This window comes from Lissotriton vulgaris, chromosome 3_1, assembly GCF_964263255.1.
Source record: "Lissotriton vulgaris chromosome 3_1, aLisVul1.2, whole genome shotgun sequence".
NCBI lineage: Eukaryota > Metazoa > Chordata > Amphibia > Caudata > Salamandridae > Lissotriton > Lissotriton vulgaris.
In genome coordinates this window covers 28,414,831-28,433,626 of record NC_141689.1, presented here as the reverse complement: position 1 = coordinate 28,433,626, position 18,796 = coordinate 28,414,831, and positions in this window count along the sequence as shown.

Here is an 18,796-nt window from a genome sequence, read left to right as displayed (position 1 = left end):
TTTTTTAACATGAACAGACCTATTGGCTTTACTAACAGTGGACATTATGATTTCGTGCTGGTTAAATTTTGTTTTTTTATGTGAACTAAATTTTTTTCTTCAGCTACTCGATTTTGAACTGTATTTTCTATTAAACTCTAATCTCAACAATTCTATTGCATATCTTATCTTATGTTATTTCAAACGTACTCGGAGCAAAACTTGCTAATATATGCTACATGTGCCCTGATTAATGTGTAAATATAGAATGTGTTTGTTATAACTGTAAACGCCATTTCGCATTTGAACTGCTTATTTCCGCCTCACACACCTCTGCTCCTTTAATTTTCCATAAAGTAAAATATTTTTTAATACATAAGAGAAAAATATATTCTTTCAATAATATTTCCATAGTTTTTCGTACTGTATTTCAAATGCAATACTGCAACCTTCAAAAGATATCTCAATACAGTAGTTCTTCTCAACACTGATTTGCGAACGATCCAACAGATTACATACATGCACCTCTCGCCATTTTGTCGCTTTTGGCACGTTTTTTATCCCTTACACAATAGCATAACACAAACTTGATAGTGCTTCGCATGTACAGAGCTGATTGATAAAGACATGATGTCTAACCACTAGCATTTTCATGTATCGTTCCAAAAATTAAAGGCCAGAGACCCGCTTCCATTTATTAAAATATAATATACTTCCTCATAAGAGTGTACAATTAATTTCGCGAAACCATATTCATTTTTCATCAACTATACCGCTTGTATTCTATGTACTAGTGACTATACCGATTACTTTGTTTTTTGCAATGTCTGTACTCATATTAGATAAGGGACTTGCCTTGAAAACAGTGCATTTCTCAATAGAAATTTCAAATATACACGTTCTCTCTTTTAATCCATAATCTCAACTGAAATGATTGCATACTGAAAGAGTATTCATATGTTCCACATAACTTCAGCTGTACTAACTTAATATTTTCTTTTGTCGACCTCACTTACTCATACTAGAACCCGCAGGCCTATAACGGCCCGTGAACCCTTTCTTAGTAGGTCGTGCACCATGCAGACAGTTGTACCTCTGTATAAAAAATAACTTATTACTGTTACTAGGCACCGCCGCAGTTCCGCTTCACTTAGACTTAATTACTGCTCCCCCGCTTCTACAGACCAAACGCTATGTCGTATTTCACTCCTTATCACGCTTTAATCTCCACAATAACAAACACTTCTCCGCCAGCCACCAGAGAACACAGTGCAGATGCAGAGGCATCAAGTAGTGAAATACGACATACCCTCTGCTCTATGAAAGCAAACGAGCGGTAATTGTGAAAGAAAAAATTCACTAGCGCTTCAAAAAAGCAATGCAATTATATAAATATTTTTTAGAAAACGTTCCAACTACTTTGATGAGACTATCTATGTGTGCCTCCACAGCAAAGTTCCTCAGCCCGGACTGAAGGCAGACACAGACAAACACACACACAATAAGATAACACAGGGCAACGGAGACGGAAAACAGGAGGGAGATGAAGATGCAGTCAAACAGCAGGAGTGAGAGAGATATTTTTATACTCCGTTTGGTACCTCAATTTACGAACACATTTACTGCACAAATCTGTGTACAACCTCATGGTCAGAACTTTTCATTTTATTTTACTCGACCACCTCCCCCTCTCACCCCACCAGTGCAAGCCGCGGCCACAAACCACAGTGTAATTTTGTCGTCTTACAGAAAATTTAAGAATTCATTAAACATTACCACTTTTTCAAGACGGTATCACATGCAATGTACCAACTTTTCATTTTATTTCACTCAACCACCTGCCCCTCTCACCCTACGCCCACCAATGCAGGCCGCGGCCAGAAACCGCACTATCATTTTGTTGTCTAACAGAAACTTTGTGAATACCTTAATCATTACCACTTTAGCCCCCTCCCCCTTCCCTCTCACCCCACCCCCACCAGTGCAGGCCGCAGCCACAAACCACAGTGTAATTTTGTCGTCTGACAGAAACTTTAGGAATTCATTAAGCATTACCACTTTTTCAAGACGGTATCACATATAATGTACCAACTTTTCATTTTATTTCACTCGACCACCTGCCCCTCTCACCCTACGCCCACCAATGCAGGCCGCGTCCAGAAACCGCACTGTAATTTTGTCGTCTGACAAAAAGTTTATGAATTCATTAACCATTAGCATTTTTTGACGACGGTATCACATGTAATTTACCATTTCTCTCTCTATCTGCATTATCTGTCTCTCTGCTAATATCATTTATTCACTTCATAAACAACTTCTCTCATTATATATAAAAGCTTCAAAATCTCACAAATAATTACTCTCTATATTAAACATATTTTATACTTCATATTTCACTTTTAAATGGAAAAATAGTTTTAGAAATACAACACATTATGACAGCCAAAAATGACTTCAGTTGCAGACTATGAGCAAAATCAATCAATGTTTCTGACTAAACCATATTTTACGGTACATGACAAAACAAACTATTACAGACTTACCTTTACCAATGCTTTGTACGATGTACAACAGTGACAGTCACAAAACAGATATTCGTTTGACGGAACTCTCAATTAAGCTTCTATCACTGCAACCAAAATTCAATGGCACAGATATCCAGTCAATACAGACTCATATATGTCTCTTCAGCCAATCATATTTCCTCCCGCAAAATTTTGTATTCAAATTTACAATTCAGTTGGTTCTCCTCACAATATTTTCAATGTCACATAAAAGTCACCCATCACCCACTGCCTTCTCTGGCTGTTTCCATGGTAACACATCATTCTGCACCTGGCTGAAGGCACAGGTCAAAAGTTCATATCTCAACGTTCTACAGCAAACTAAGAACACTGTTTTCCCTCCAGAAACACCTGCCTATCCACAGCTCTGTTACATATCATTTTTTTCACACCCAATAGTACTTTTGCTTTTACATAACATTAACATGCAATGTAGTCTTCAATCATGAGGTATTAGAATCAACCAATCATTTTTTGTTTTTCAACCACACCAGACTTCATCCATTTTTTTATCCTGACTTTCACCTTCTAACTACCATTCCACTTCCAGGACCCATCGGAGTACGACTGCATATCCCTTGAAAATGAAGGTTTGGCTTTTAGGACACAGCTATATTCACTGGAGTGGAAAATACGCAGCAAACAGACGAATTTGCAACCTTGATTTACCAAATGTGCAAATAACGTGGATTGGCCAAAGAGGATTGAGATGTCACCAATTAATACCATTGGTGAAAACTTTTATGCATCTCCCGGAACCAGACCTTGTAATTGTGCACTGTGGTGGGAACGATCTAGGCACATTGACTGGGGTAGGTTTGGAAATGCTTCTAAAAGACACCTTTCGACAATTGATGACACTTTTTCCTCGAACTGCCTTGGTATATTCCAATATATGCCAAAGACAGAAATGGAATTGGTCCAATCAACATTGTGCACAAATTAAGAAAGCAAGGAGACATGTAAATAAATCTGTTTCTGCTTTCCTCAGAGATTATAGCATGGGTTCTATTTACCACAACAACCTGCGTTACCACATGCAAGACGTCTATAGGACAGACGGTGTTCATTTCACGGATGAGGGAAACAGAATCTTCCTCTGCAACATCAGGCTCTGCATCGGTACTTACTTATAAATGCAGAAAAAACTAAATTAACACAAGGGCTCTTTTCAGAGCCACGTTATATCTAAGCACTCAAACTTCTGATTTATCTCCATTTTCACACTCTTGTAAATAGGTGTGCGCGACCGGGTGCACGCACCCCGCAACTTTTAAAAAAATATATATATATTTTCGCGTTCAAGGGCCTTACTGCACACCCTGAGAAAACCTACGCCACAAGACAATCTCTACCTTCTCCCCTTTCCATGTTCCAACGCTTTGAAATGAACAATATATTTACTCGCAGTGACAAAATGGCGGTCAACACTTCCTGATTTCCTTTGAATCGAACGTTAACAGACGTCACGCAGCAAAAAAAATTCCGCTCGCGCGCAGCCGCTTGAGTGCGCGCACCCGTCCGCGCGTATAGATATATAATTGACTTTAACTTTAATTTTCCCAGCAACTACTGAACGGATTTACACCATTCCAAAAAAAGCGTAATCTGCGAACCGGACTCTACATTTTTACCAAATTTCTTATAAATCCATTCAGCGGTTTGACCTGTAGCCTTCTAAACGTCCTATGGAAAATAACATGGAGAAAACACGTTTTGGGACCCCCTTTTATCTCAGCCCTCACTCGACCAATCCCCCCCAAACTTTCAGGGAAGGAGCGCAGCGGACCGAGCCATCTTCTTTGACAAATTTGCGAAGATTCATCCACCAGGGCCAAAGTTATTCCAAATAGAATGTTGAGGATTTCCTTTGGAAACTAGGTCCTAACTATAACTACCTACTGGCGACCGCCAGTAGGTAATATATACACATACATATATATAAATGCATATATATGCATATATATATGTATATGTGTGCGTGTAGAGAGAGGTAGAGAGGTAGAGGTGTAGAGGTAGAGAGGTAGAGGTAGAGAGGTAGAGGTAGAGAGGTAGAGACTAGTAGAGAGAGAAGTAGAGAGAGGTAGAGAGGTAGAGAGTGAGTAATAGAGAGTAGAGAGTGAGTAGTAGAGAGTAGTAGAGAGCAGTAGAGAGAGTAGCAGAGAGTGAGTAGTAGAGTGAATAGTAGAGTGAGTAGTAGAGAGTAGTAGAGAGTGAGTAGTAGAGTGTAGTAGAGAGTAAGTGGTAGAGTGAGTAGTAGAGAGCAGTAGAGAGTGAGTAGTAGAGAGTGAGTAGTAGAGAGTAGTAGTGAATATTCCAAAGTTGTACATCCAACAAGGACAGAGACTGTCAGTTGATTCCTTTGTGTTCTACTGCAGCCTCCTAGAGTGTTCTAAAGAACAACTAGAGCGCTAACAGTCCTACTTATTACAAAGGTATGGCACACCTGCAGCCATCTTGATTGGAATAAAGTGGTAACTCTTAAAACATTTAATTTAAAAAGGAACAAAATGAGGGGGTATATTTTGCCATAGAAAGTATGATTAGTGCTGCAGAAAGAAAAAGTAGGGCACATTTTGAGTGACTTCTCAAATCCTTTTCTATTTCATTAACAAATTCTGACATGCAGTCTCCCAAGATGGCCACCAGAGACAAAAGAGCCCAAATGTAGCCCAAATATCACCCAGATGTAGCCCAAGTATAGCCCAATGACAGAATGTCCCAGAGTGTTCTAAAGAACAACTAGAGCGCTAACAGTCTTACTTCTGACAAAAGTATGTCACACCAGAAGCCATCTTGATTGGAATTAAGTGGTAAGTCTGAAAACATTTAATTTAAAAAGGAACAAAATGAGGGGGTTCATTTTGCCATAGAAAGTATGATTTGTGCTTCAGAAAGAAAAATTAGGGCACATTTTGAGTGACTTCTCAATTCCTCTTCTATTTCATTAAAAAAATTCTGACATGCAGACTGAAACATGCACTTTGAATACCAGCAGCAGACTTCCCTGGTGAGCAGTAGCTTTACTACAGTGATCTAATGAGCAACTAGAGTGCTAACATTGAGAATTTATGGCAAATGTGTGACACATCTGAATGACTTCTTGATGGAACCAAAGTAAACAAGCATTGAAAATGCAATAGATCTCGCCCTCGTTTAAGTTAAAGCCATTCTGTTTGTAATGAGGTGGCTTTTTAGATTTGCTTTTATTAGTGTTTTTGCAAACTTTCATGTAAATAACATGCATATGTATGCATATATCTATATGTATGCATGCATTTATATTTGTATTTATATAGATATGCAGATTATATATGTTTATATATGTATGCATATATATATATACACATACATTACCTACTGGCGGTCGCCAGTAGGTAGTTATAGTTAGGATTTTTTTCAATGTTAAATCTCAAAATTCTATTTGGAATAACTTTGGCGCCGGTTGATGAATCTGCCTCAAAATTTCTTCAAAATGGTCTTGCGGCGTTCCGGTCCTTCCCTGAAAGTTTGGGGGGGATTTGTCAAGCGGGGGCCGAGATAAAAGGGGGGTCCCAAAACGCGTTTTCCCCATGTAAATTTCCATAGGGCGGTCGATTTCACTTTTAGCCCGAACGGCTGAATGGATTTCCACCAAACTTGGCAAAATTGTAGGGACTGGTAGCCCGATGTGCCTTTGCTATGTCTCAAGATATGTGCTCCAGTGGATTTTGAATAATTAAGGTTAAAAAAAATATATATATCTATAGCAGCGCTCCGGTACGCGCACCGGTACGCGCACCGGGCGCTTACCGCGACTTGCGGGCAGAAAGCTGATTGGCTCTGGGGTGTCTGTAAACATTCTAAACAGTCCGGAGCGGCCGCCATCTTGTGTCTCGGTAGGATCGAGACACGAGAGGTGGCCAAAACAAAGAGGGAAATGACCATAAGGGGGCAGAGTAGACCCCCCTTGACCCCCTAGGTTTGATGTGGGGGCCATAAAAGGGCCCGCGGAGCAAAAAAAAAATAAAAAATTTTGGGATTTTCGCGGGGTGAGCGCCCGGTACGCGCACCGGTAAGCGTACCGGGGAGTGTACCATGGGGAAAAAGAATGACAGTTTTAAAAGTAGCTGTTTAAAAAAAAAAATGTTTTGTTGTTTTTTTTAAACATACACATACATATATATAAATGCATATGCATATATATATATATGCATATATGTGTATATGTGTGCGTGTAGAGAGAGGTAGAGAGGTAGAGGTGTAGAGGTAGAGAGGTAGAGAGGTAGCGGTAGAGAGGTAGAGATTAGTAGAGAGAGAAGAAGAGAGAGGTAGAGAGGTAGAGAGTAGAGAGTGAGTAATAGAGAGTAGAGAGTGAGTAGTAGAGAGTAGTAGAGAGCAGTAGAGAGAGTAGCAGAGAGTGAGTAGTAGAGAGTAGTAGAGTGAATAGTAGAGTGAGTAGTAGAGAGTAGTAAAAGTAATTTACAATCGTTCGGAATATCGGTGTTTGGGCAGATATGATCCAGGGACCCCCAGTATGCAAGGGGAATTAGTCCCCCCTCTACAAACGCGCCAGTGGCCTGCATTGCAGAGAGGTGTAACAAGGGTGTGGCCTCATTACACTTCTCTGCAATGCAGCTCCCTCGCGCATACTGGAGGCTCCTGGTGGACCAGTTGACCCCAGGGACCCCCAGTATGCAAGGGGAATTAGTTCCCCCTCTGCAAACGCGGCAGTGGGCTGCGTTGCAGAGAGGTGTAACAAGGGGCATAGTCTCATTACACCTCTGCAATGCAGCCCCTGGTGCATACTGGAGGTTCCAGGTGGGCTAATTGGCCCCCATGGGCCCCCAGTATGCAAGGAGAATTAGTTCCCCCTCTTCAAACATGCACGGGGCTGCGTTGCAGAGAGGTGTAAAAAGGGTTGTGGCTTCATTACACCTCTCTGCAATGCAGTCCCCTGGCGCATACTGGAGATTCCTGGTGGGCTTTCAGGTCTTATATAGTTAGGAATTAGCATTAAAAAAACCTTTGAAATTCACTGAAAAAACCATAGGTTTCACACCAGTTATAGTTAGGAATTAGCATTTAAAAAACCTTTGAAATTCACTGAAAAAACCAAAGGTTTCACACCAGTTATAGTTAGGAATTAGCATTTAAAAAACCTATTAAATTCACTGACAAAACCATAGATTTCACACCATTTATAGTTAGCTGGAAATTTTACTGACATAAAACCATTGAAATTCCCACGTTATAGTTAGTTGGACTCACTATAACTTGCGCGCCTGTAATGCACTGCTGATGACGTCACATATTACATCACTCATGACATGGTCAGTGACATCACTCATGACATCACTGATGACACCATCCTTGTGACAGAGTGACAGACCTAATTTCAGTGTGATGTAACGCTTGAAACACATATTCAAAAATAGAAACAAACATTTTCAAAAAAATGGAGATACCCAAACCAGTAACAACAACCAATTCAGTAATTCCACCATCTATATACACATCCACTCATTCACCAACAGTTCTATATAGTCACTCATATATATACTCACTCATCATATGTAGTGATACACCTATACATCCTGTTACACATCAGCAGTCATCCAAAAGTTACTCACACACATACTCACACATGCAAATAAACTATTGAACATCCATTTATTTGCATATACATTTATACACACACTACCACCTTACTTCTAAGGAAACTTACCCATACTTACTCTCTTAAACAATCACTTATAGAAACACATAGTTATTTAAACAGGAACTTCTACAATCTCTCACTATATATACTATACTCACTTATATACATCAATACTCACATATACTAGATTAAAACATATGTCGTTACTAATGAAGACACTAGTGAGACAGTCATTCACTCACTAACACACACATATACACACTCATCCACCCATACAGTCCTGCACATATGCTGTCTTCAAAACACATACAAACAGTGAGTCAGTCACCAACCCCTGCAGCCACTTATACACAAAGAGAAACACTGATACAAACATTTAAATATTTAAACAATACTCGCTAATATATGTATTCACTAAGATACACGTAATAAGCCAGTTACCCAACCAATTTTTTTTTAAAAAAACATCCATTTACACACTTATTTAAACATTTATTCTTCCATCGACCTTTACAAATACATATATAAAACAAATTTATTTTTCAGAAAGACACACATTCACTGGATGGTGTCATCAGTGATGTCATGAGTGATGTCACTGACCATGTCATGAGTGATGTAATATGTGACGTCATCAGCAGTGCATTACAGGCGCGCAAGTTATAGTGAGTCCAACTAACTATAACGTGGGAATTTCAATGGTTTTATGTCAGTAAAATTTCCAGCTAACTATAAATGGTGTGAAATCTATGGTTTTGTCAGTGAATTTAATAGGTTTTTTAAATGCTAATTCCTAACTATAACTGGTGTGAAACCTATGGTTTTTTCAGTGAATATATATAAATGCATATGCGTATATATGCATATATATATGTATATGTGTGCATGTAGAGAGAGGTAGAGAGGTAGAGGTGTAGAGGTAGGGAGGTAGAGGTAGAGAGGTAGAGGTAGAGAGGTAGAGACTAGTAGAGAAAGAAGTAGAGAGAGGTAGAGAGGTAGAGAGTGAGTAATAGAGAGTAGAGAGTGAGTAGTAGAGAGTAGTAGAGAGCAGTAGAGAGAGTAGCAGAGAGTGAGTAGTAGAGAGTAGTAGAGTGAATAGTAGAGTGAGTAGTAGAGAGTGAGTGGTAGAGAGTGAGTAGTAGAGAGTAAGTAGTAGAGTGAGTAGTAGAAAGCAGTAGAGAGTGAGTAGTAGAGTAGTAAAGAGTGAGTAGTAGAGAGTAGTAGAGAGTGAGTAGTAGAAAATGAGTAGTAGAGAGTAGTAGAGAGTGAGTAGTAGAGAGAGAGTAGCAGAGAGAGAGAATAGTAGAGAAGTAGAGAGTGAGTAGTAGAGTGAGTAGTAGAGAGTAGTAGCGAGAGAGTAGTAGAGAGTGAGTCGTAGAGTGAGTAGTAGAGAGTGAGTAGTAGAGAGTAGTAGAGAGAGAGTAGTAGAGAGTGAGTAGTAGAGAGTAGTAGAGAATGAGAAGTAGAGAGTGAGTAGGAGAGAGTGAGCAGTAGAGAGTGAGAAGTAGGGAGAGAGTAGCAGAAAGCGAGTAGTAGAGAGTAGAGAGTAGTAGAGAGTGAGTAGTAGAGAGTAGTAGAAAGTGAGTAGTAGGGAGTGAGTAGTAGAGAGAGAGTAGTAGAGAGTAGTAGAATTGTAGAGAATGAGTAGTAGAGAGTGAGTATTAGAGAGTAGTGGAGTAGTAGAGAGTGAGTAGTAGAGAGTAGTGGAGAATATTCCAAAGTTTGGCACAGCACCACTTGCACAACAAGTGCAATCAAATCATATCACTTAGAGTCCTTTTTGAAGCGCTGAATCTTGGTGTATATTCAAATGCTTTTATTTTCCTTAAGTTTATGTACCACAGCCAGCCGATGCGTTTCGTTCTGTACAACAGAACTTCTTCAGGGCGTTCTTATTTCCTTCAAGTTATGTCGGTATCCTGTTGTCATATAACTAGATATTTCTTCCAAATGTACGACGAGACGTAAGTACATTCTTATTCAAAGTGACTAGGTATCAATTTTACCCACACAATTTGGGCAGACTTGAGTAATTTATAGCATCTTCAAAGACAGTCTTTCAAAAATTCTAAAGTATAGGACATGATAATCCAAATCCAAATGTTTCTTGCCTTCAAACAAGCACCACCAGCTGATCCACACCGCCAAGAAAAAATCACTGAAGGAACGATTGGACAACAACGCCCACGACAGCAAGGAACTCTTCAGCATCGTCAAGGAGTTCGCCAACCCCAGCACCGGCAACAACGGCATCACTCCCTCACAAGACCTCTGCGACTCCTTCGCCTTGTTCTTCCACCGCAAGATCGCCGACATCCACAACAGCTTTGGCGCACCATCCACGTACCCAACCACCGAACCAGAGCATCCAACCGCCACCCTCCGCACCTGGACCACGGTGACCACCGAAGACACAGCCCGCACGATGAACACCATCCACTCCGGATCTCCAACCGACCCTTGCCCCCACCACGTCTTCAACAAGGCCAACTCCACCATCGCACCGCAACTCCGGGATATCATCAACATCTCCTTCAACACCACCACCTTCTCGGAGAGCTGGAAGCATGCCGAGCTCAGCACCCTACTGAAGAAACCAACAGCGGACCCCACCGACCTCAAGAACTTCCGCCCCATCTCGCTCCTCCCTTTTCCTGCCAAAGTCATCGAGAAGACCGTCAACAGACAGCTTGCCGCCTTCCTCAAGACGAACAGTTCCCTCGACCCCTCGCAGTCCGGTTTCCGAGCCAACCACAGCACCGAGACCGCCCTCATCGCAGCCACGACGACATCAGAACCCTGCTCGACAAGGGGGAAAAAGCGGCCTCATCCTCCTGGACCTCTCTGCAGCGTTCGACACTGTCTGCCACCGCACCCTAGTCCAACGCTTCAGCAACACAGGTATCCAAGAGAAAGCACTGGAGTGGATCATCTTGTTCCTCGCCGGAAGAACACAGAGAGTCCGCCTCCCCCCGTTTCGTTCCGAGGCCACCGAAGTCATCTGCGGCGTACCGCAAGGATCATCACTCAGCCCCACCCTCTTCAACTTCTACATGAGACCCCTTGCAGCCATCGCACGCCAACACAACCTCAACATCATCTCCTATGCCGACAACACCCAACTGATCCTCTCCCTCACCAGAGACCCTGCCACCGCCAGAACTAGCCTTCACGAAGGGATGAAAGACGTCGCCGAGTGGATGAAGAACAGCCGCCTGAAACTGAACTCAGACAAGACGGAAGTCTTCATCCTGGGACCATCGCCCTCCGCCTGGGACGACTCCTGGTGGCCCCCCGCCCTGGGCAATGCACCGAAGCCAACAGACCACGCACGCAACCTGGGCTTCATCCTGGACTCCTCCCTCTCGATGCCCAGACAAGTCAACGCCGTCTCCTCATCATTCTTCAACACGCTACACATGCTCCGCAAGTTCTTCTGATGGATCCCGACTGAAACTAGGAAGACGGTCACCCAGGCACTCGCCACTAGCCGACTGGACTACGGGAACACCCTCTACGCCGGAACCACAGCCAAGCTACAGACAAAACTCCAACGCATCCAGAACGCCTCCGCCGACTCATCCTGGACATCCCCCGACGCAGCAACATCTCCGGCCACCTGAGGGACCTGCACTGGCTCCCCGTCAGCAAGAGAATCACGTTCAGACTCCTCACCCACGCACACAAGTCTCTCCACGACCTGGGCCCCAAGTACCTCAACGATCGCCTGACCTTCTACACGCCAACCCGCCAGCTACGCTCTGCAAGCCTCGCCCTCGCCGCCGTACCAAGCATCCGAAGAGCCACCGCCAGAGGAAGATCCTTCTCCTACCTGGCAAACAAGAAATGAAACTCCCTCCCCACCCACATTCGGCTGACCCAGGACCATCTCGCCTTCAGGAGACAACTCAAGACCTGGCTGTTCGAGCAGTAGCGGACCCCTTCCCCAAGAGCCTTGAGACCCTCCTGGGTGAGTAGTGCGCTATACAAATGATATGATTGATTGATTGATTGATTGATTGATCCAGTCAGCAACAGCCTTCATTTCTTCATGGAGGTTGGCTTTGGCGGTGATGGGGTCCTTGGTGAGGGAGGGGATCAGTTGAGTGTCGTCGGCATAGGAGATTATGTTGAGGTTGTGCTGTCTGGCGACTTGTGCGAGCGGGGCCATGTAAATGTTGAACAGTGTTGGGCTTAGGGAGGATCCTTGAGGTATGCCGCAGATGATCTCAGAGGCTTCAGAACGGAACGGGGCAGGCGGATGCTCTGGGTTCTGCCGGAGAAGAAGGGGGTGGTCCATTCCAGAGCCTTGTCTCGGATCCCTGCGGCGTGGAGGTGTGCGTGTAGTGTACGGTGGCAGACGGTGTTGAAGGCGGCGGAGAGGTCTAAGAGGATGAGCGCTGCAGTATCCCCGTTGTCTAGCAGGGTCCTGATGTCGTTGGTGGCGGCGATGAGGGCGGTCTCTGTGCTGTGGTTGCTGCAGAACCCTGACTGGGAAGGGTCCAGGATTCTGTTCTCTTCGAGGTATCGGGTTAGCTGTCTGTTAACTATTTTCTCGATGACCTTGCCCGGGAAGGGGAGCAGAGAGATGGGTCAGAAGTACTTGAGGTCTCTTGGGTCTGCCTTGGGTTTTCTTAGTAGGGCATTGATCTCGGCATGTTTCCAGCTCTCTGGGAAGGTCACGGTCTCAAGGGAGAGATTGATGACATTGCATAGGTGGGGTGCGATGGAGCTGCTTGCTTTGTTGAAGACGTGGTGCGGGAATGGGTCTGACAGTGAGCCGGAGTGGATTGTGCTCATGGTCTTGATGGTGTCATCGACGCTCACGCTGGTCCAGGCTAGCAAGGGGATGTGGTTGATGGTGTGCGGAGGGTCTGATGTGTTGCTGTCTGTTGGGGCTGTCTGGGTGTTGAAGCTGTCGTGGATGTCTGCTATCTTGCGGTGGAAGAAGGTGGCGAGGGAGTCGCAAAGGGCTTGCGACGGCAGGATGTCGTTGGTGTTAGAGATGGGGTTGGAGAGTACCTTCATGATGTTGAAGAGCTCCTTGCTGTCATGTGCCTTGTTGTCGAGGCAGTCTTTGAAGGAGGTCTTCTTGGCAGCCCTGATGAGGTGGTGGTGGTTGTGGACGGCGTCCTTGTGTGCTGCGTGGCTGTCCGGAGTTTGTTCACATTGCCATTTCTTCTCTAGTTTCCGGCAGGCTTGCTTGGAATCTAGGTGTTCTGGGGTGAACCAGCTGGCCCTCTTGTAGGTCTTCAGTGATTTTGCTCCAGGAGCGGCGGGGGATCTGTTGGGTACGGTGGTGTGTGGTGCGTTTCTGGAAAGTGAAGTGGATTCAGTGTGCGGGCTTGAGGAGAAGACGGGGTCGAGCGTGTGGCCAGCGGAGTGGGTGGGCGTTGTGACGAGTTGTCTCAGTCCGAGGTTGGCGAGGTTATCGATCAGGGTTGTGGAGTTGTTGTCGTTGTTGTTCACAAGGTGAAAGTTCAGGTCTCCGAGGAGGATGTAGTTGGTGGAGGTCACGGCGTGTGTGCTGATGAAGTTGGCGATGGAGTCGCTGAACTGGGGGCATGGTCCGGGGGGTCGGTAGATGAGCGTGCCTCTGAGGGTGAAGTTGGGGTTTATGTGTATCTGGAAATGCATGTGTTCAGCATTGCTGAGCATGTCGTCGGTGCTAGTCGAGACCCTGATGCTGTTCTTGTGGACGATGGCGATTCCTCTTTCGACTCCGTTGGTGCGGTCTCTGCGGGTGATCTTGTAGCCGTCTGGGATGGCTATGGCAATGTCAGGTGCGGAGGAGTTGTCCCACCAGGTCTCTGTCAGGAAGGCAACGTCTGGGAGGTTGTGTTGAGCAGGTCACAGAACTCAATGGCGTGTTTGCGTGCGGAGCGGGTGTTCAGTAGTATGCATCGGAGGTGGTTGAGGTCTTTCTTGGAGGGTGGTTTGTCGGCTCTGTGGCTAATGTAGCTGCAGTTCCGGCAGGTGAAGGGACCGCATGTGCGTTTTGGGGCAGCCTTGAAGCAGTTGTGGGTCCGTCCGGGGTTGAGAGCGTGCAGAGTGCTGGCATCGTAGTGGTGGCGGGTGCAGGGGCCAGGGATTCTGGCACTGGGCCTGGCCCAGGTGCGGGCAGGCACAGACAGGCTTGCCACTCACCAGCGGTGCGACCGTGCAGTAGCCGGCATGTGTGGGGAGGTGGGATTGAGGAGCAGCTGGGAGGCGGGAGACGGGAGCAGTGAATGGGCAGTCAGGGGGGCAGAGCCGCAGGGGACGCAGTTAAGGGGGCAGTAAGGGGCATCAAAGGAAACAGAAGGCAAAAGGGCACAACAATTGAGGGGAAAACGAGTGGCACAAAGGGCAGGAAGGTCACAAAAAATGCAAAAAGTTCACAAGAATACAGGGGGAAAGAGTGGCACAGAAGGCAAAAAGGTCACAGGGAGGGCAAAAAGGTCACAGAAAATGGGGGAAACGAGTGGCTCAGAGGGCTAAAGGTCACAAGAAAGGGCAGAAATATCACAGAAAATGGGGGGAAACGAGTGGCGCAGAAGGCAGAATGGTCACAGAAATGCAGGGGCAGCTAAGCAATAGAAGGCATAAACGGGCAGAGAGACACGGCGGCAGCAAGGGGAGCAGAAGGGAAACTGGGCAGAGAGACATGGGGGCAGCGAGGGAGAGAACGGGCACAGGCGATGCTGTGCGGAGGGGGAGCGACCTACTTGGAAGGGTCAAGGGCCGCTCTCCTCACCGCACAGCGTCCGGCCTAAATGGGGAGGTAGGAGGGAGGAGCAGCTGGGAGGCGGGGCAGTGAATGAACAGTCAGGGGGGCGGGGATGCAGCGGCGAGGGGCGATGTAGAAAACAGAAGGCAAAAGGGCACAACAATTAAGGGGGAAACGAGTGGCACAGAAGCAGAAAGGTCCCAGGAAAGGGAGGAAAAGGTCACAAAAAATGGGTTGAAACGAGTGGCACAGAGGCAGAAAGGTCCCAAGAAAGGGCAGACAAGGTCACAAAAAATGGGGAGAATTGAGTGGCACAGAGGCAAAAGGTCACAGAAATGCAGGGGCAGCTATGCAACTGAAGGCAAAAATGGGCAGAGAGACACGGGAGCTGCGAGGGGAGCAGAAGCAAAAACCGGGCGGAGACACACAGGGCAGCGAGGGAGAGAACGGGCACAGGCGGTGCTGTGTGGAGTGGGAGCAACCTACCTGGAAGGGTCAAGGGTCGCCCATGCCTCTGAAGAGCCTTCCCTCAGTCCCCAGCAAGTTTCTAACACTCCTGTTGCAGGGGTACTTCCCCTTTCCAGAAGAGCAAAAAAGAAACTGAAAAAACTCACCAAAAAGCTGCGCCTACAAAAAAGACACCAGGGGGCCATTGGCCTAAGAAAAACATTACCAAAGATCATGAAACACAGTTCAATTTTTTTCCAATCTTTAACAAGAGATTCAAGCCGAGCATCAGATCTAATCTAATCAAATCAACTCAGATGAAAGGGAAACAATGACCGGGAACCAGGGAAAGGAACCGTCTCCCACTCCAGGAGTCATTAAGACCCAGCAAAGATCACCAAACAACAACGACTTAGCTCACGGCATGCCACGTGATGCATCATCATCTTCAACCTTAATAACAGCCGCTCCTCGATGCATGGCAGAACATTCGTCGTCACCCCGAGCCGGCTCAGGATATCTCTCAACCAATGAGTAGACATGCTCCCTCTCAAGTCCGGAGCAAAACACAGGCCTAACAACAATCTCTGGCCCCATCTCAAGAGCCAACACTTCAAATGGGGTTGCCACCACCGTTGCACAGCCACCTGTGTCTGTCGACAAATTGCAGATGATTATTCAAATCTAACCTCCGGGGGAACTCAAGTCATCGCCATGGCCGACTCCAAGAAGGCCAAAAACCACCCCAGAACATCACATGAAATTCCAGCGTACCACAATCCAGAAAATACCCAAGATTCCACAAGAAACTGTAGCCCCATGCTCCCCAAACAAGGGTGATCTAACCAAAAACATGAGCCTTGGGCTCCAGCTCCAAAAGATATTAAGGATGCTGGCCCGCCAGAACCTGAAACCAGTGCACTTCTCACCCCCGTCCCAACAGGGATTTTCAAAAAAACAGGGCAGAAAATAACAAGGCTGGCCTCATTTTTATCTCTCATTACCCTTCCAGTGGCCCTGCAGACGAAGAGACTGAAGAGAGGGAACCTGCTAAAACTACTTTACCAGATCCCGTAGCTGTCACACCTAACGACAGTGGAACTACACTCGGTAAAATGTGCCTCCATCCCTGGTACAAGGGTCCTCAAATCTACTTTCACACAATGGTACTCAACAGCAACAACGGAAGCCATACTGAAAGAGCCCTCAACCTTTGACAAATGGGACATAGAACTAGCACCCACCTACCCACAGAAATATCCACACATCTTAATTGAGGACCATTGATCTCCCCAGACGATAAAAACTGAAAGGAGCTTCGGGAGCAACCCACGACTGGTTTGTAAGCTCATCGCTGACTACAAGCCCCTTAATGGTCCTCTGTGGTGAAAAGGTGTGGATCATCGGATGGCAAGCAGTAGCCAAGAAGCACATGGGGATATTCCCACATCCAAATCCTAGGGGAAAAAAGCCCCAGTATGAACCCAAGCCCATGGGAAACCCCAGCATGCCGATCACCTTAACCACCCTGAATGGGAATTTGGCTTCGAGAGATCATCTCTCCATCCTCTCCTGGAATGTGGCTGGGCTGGCCTCAACACTTCCCTCCAATCATGGGCGTGAATTTTTTGAAACAGGCACAACATTTTCTGCCTGCAGGAGACATGGGCACTGACCCCCACAGTAATCTATGGGCTTGACAAAAATCTTCCAACCGACAACACAAACAAGTCTATTTTGGTGGCCCTCGAGGGGCCTCTCTATCTTTCTGAAACAAACAGTTAAAGCAACAATCTCTTTACCCACACAGGTTCAGAAGAACATACAAGGGTTATTCATTGAAGGCCTGAAAAACAGCCAGAAGTCCTTCTCCTTGATTCTTATGAACTGCTATTTAAACCTATGCAAAATATCAAAAGCACCTGCTATCGGGGCCCTGTGCTCACACATGAAGGCAATTATTGAAAACTATCCCACACACAAAATTGTGCTGGTAGGGGAGGTCAACACCCTGCCTTCGTCAAAACCCTGCCCCAAAGGAACAGTGAACAAATGCAATTCTACATCCCACTTATCATATTTTACCTAAAATCAGCAGACCGGACTCCGTCGGTTGCTCGCCCCACGTTTAAGAATTTCTTGACAATTGATTATATTTTTATGTCAAGTGGCTTAATTAACGATCTACAGAGCTTCAACGTTGTAAATTGCACAGATAGTGATCACAACCCTCTGGTTGCAGGCTAGAATTTAAGTCATCAGATAGCAGATACAGGCCAAGACCTTGCCATTCTACAGAGACAAACTGATGTCCCTGGCAAAAAAAATCAGGTGGCACCTGTTCCACTCGCTGCAGGTCGCCAACTGGCTTGTGACCAGAGAAGCCATCTTCAGGACCACGCGTGGACCTTCCTTTTAACAAACTGGGACCAGCTGACCAGAGAGTTTGGAACCTCCCTCCATAAGACCAGGGTGGGGGACTGTCACGCCAGGATCAATGTGGCCCTGTTAAGGGGGTTCAACACCTAACAAGTCTCCAAAACCAATTGATGGCGTCACGGTGCATTACACTCAGGCAAAGGAATCTGAGAAAGAAAACCCACCAGCTCAAACAAAACGCAACATCTGGAAACCTTTTTGCAGTAAAAGAAGCGAGGACTGCTCACCAAAAAAATGTTTGGGACTTGAAACAAGCCCATCACCAGAAGGAATGGAACTAAATCTTTTTCATTCTCAAAGATCCCTAGCTAAATTCTGGCAATACGTGAACTCCTTAAAATCCCTTGGACCTCCGAGATCTAATGCAGTTGCAGCAGCAGCATTGGAGAACCATGTGCTAAGCCAGTTTTTGTCCCACCAACAAACAGGAACCACTGCTTCTGTCTCATTTGACACAGAAGATTCATAAACACTGTTCCAACCCAGGGAAATCACAAGACAAATACAATCTATGAAGCCATTTGGGGCACCAGGTCCAAACGGACTGCCTGCCGGGATCTTTCAATCTGCCCCAGAGGATTAGGCAGCGATTCCGACCCCCTATTCAACACCGCCTACACCCTTGGAAGGACACTGGATGCATGGCAGGGCTCAATATTATGCCTGATTGACAAAAAGGGAGACTCTCTAAACCCTAGCTACTATCGCCTAATACCACTATTAGACTTGGAAGCTAAATCATACACCTGTATCCTTCTGGAAAAACTAGAAACCTGGACGGAAGACAATGAGTTGCTCCCCGTCTTTCAAACTGGCTTTCATGGAGGAGCCGGCACAACGGATAACATAATGACTCTATGGGCCCTCTGTCATCCAGCCACGCAGTCGCTACAGCGTCCTCTTTGGTGCTGTTTTGTCGACATTACCACAGCCTTTGATAAGGTTGACAGACCTTCGCTCTGGAAGAAACTTGAAAACTGGAGCATCCCACCTTCACTTCTAACAGCCGTAATATCA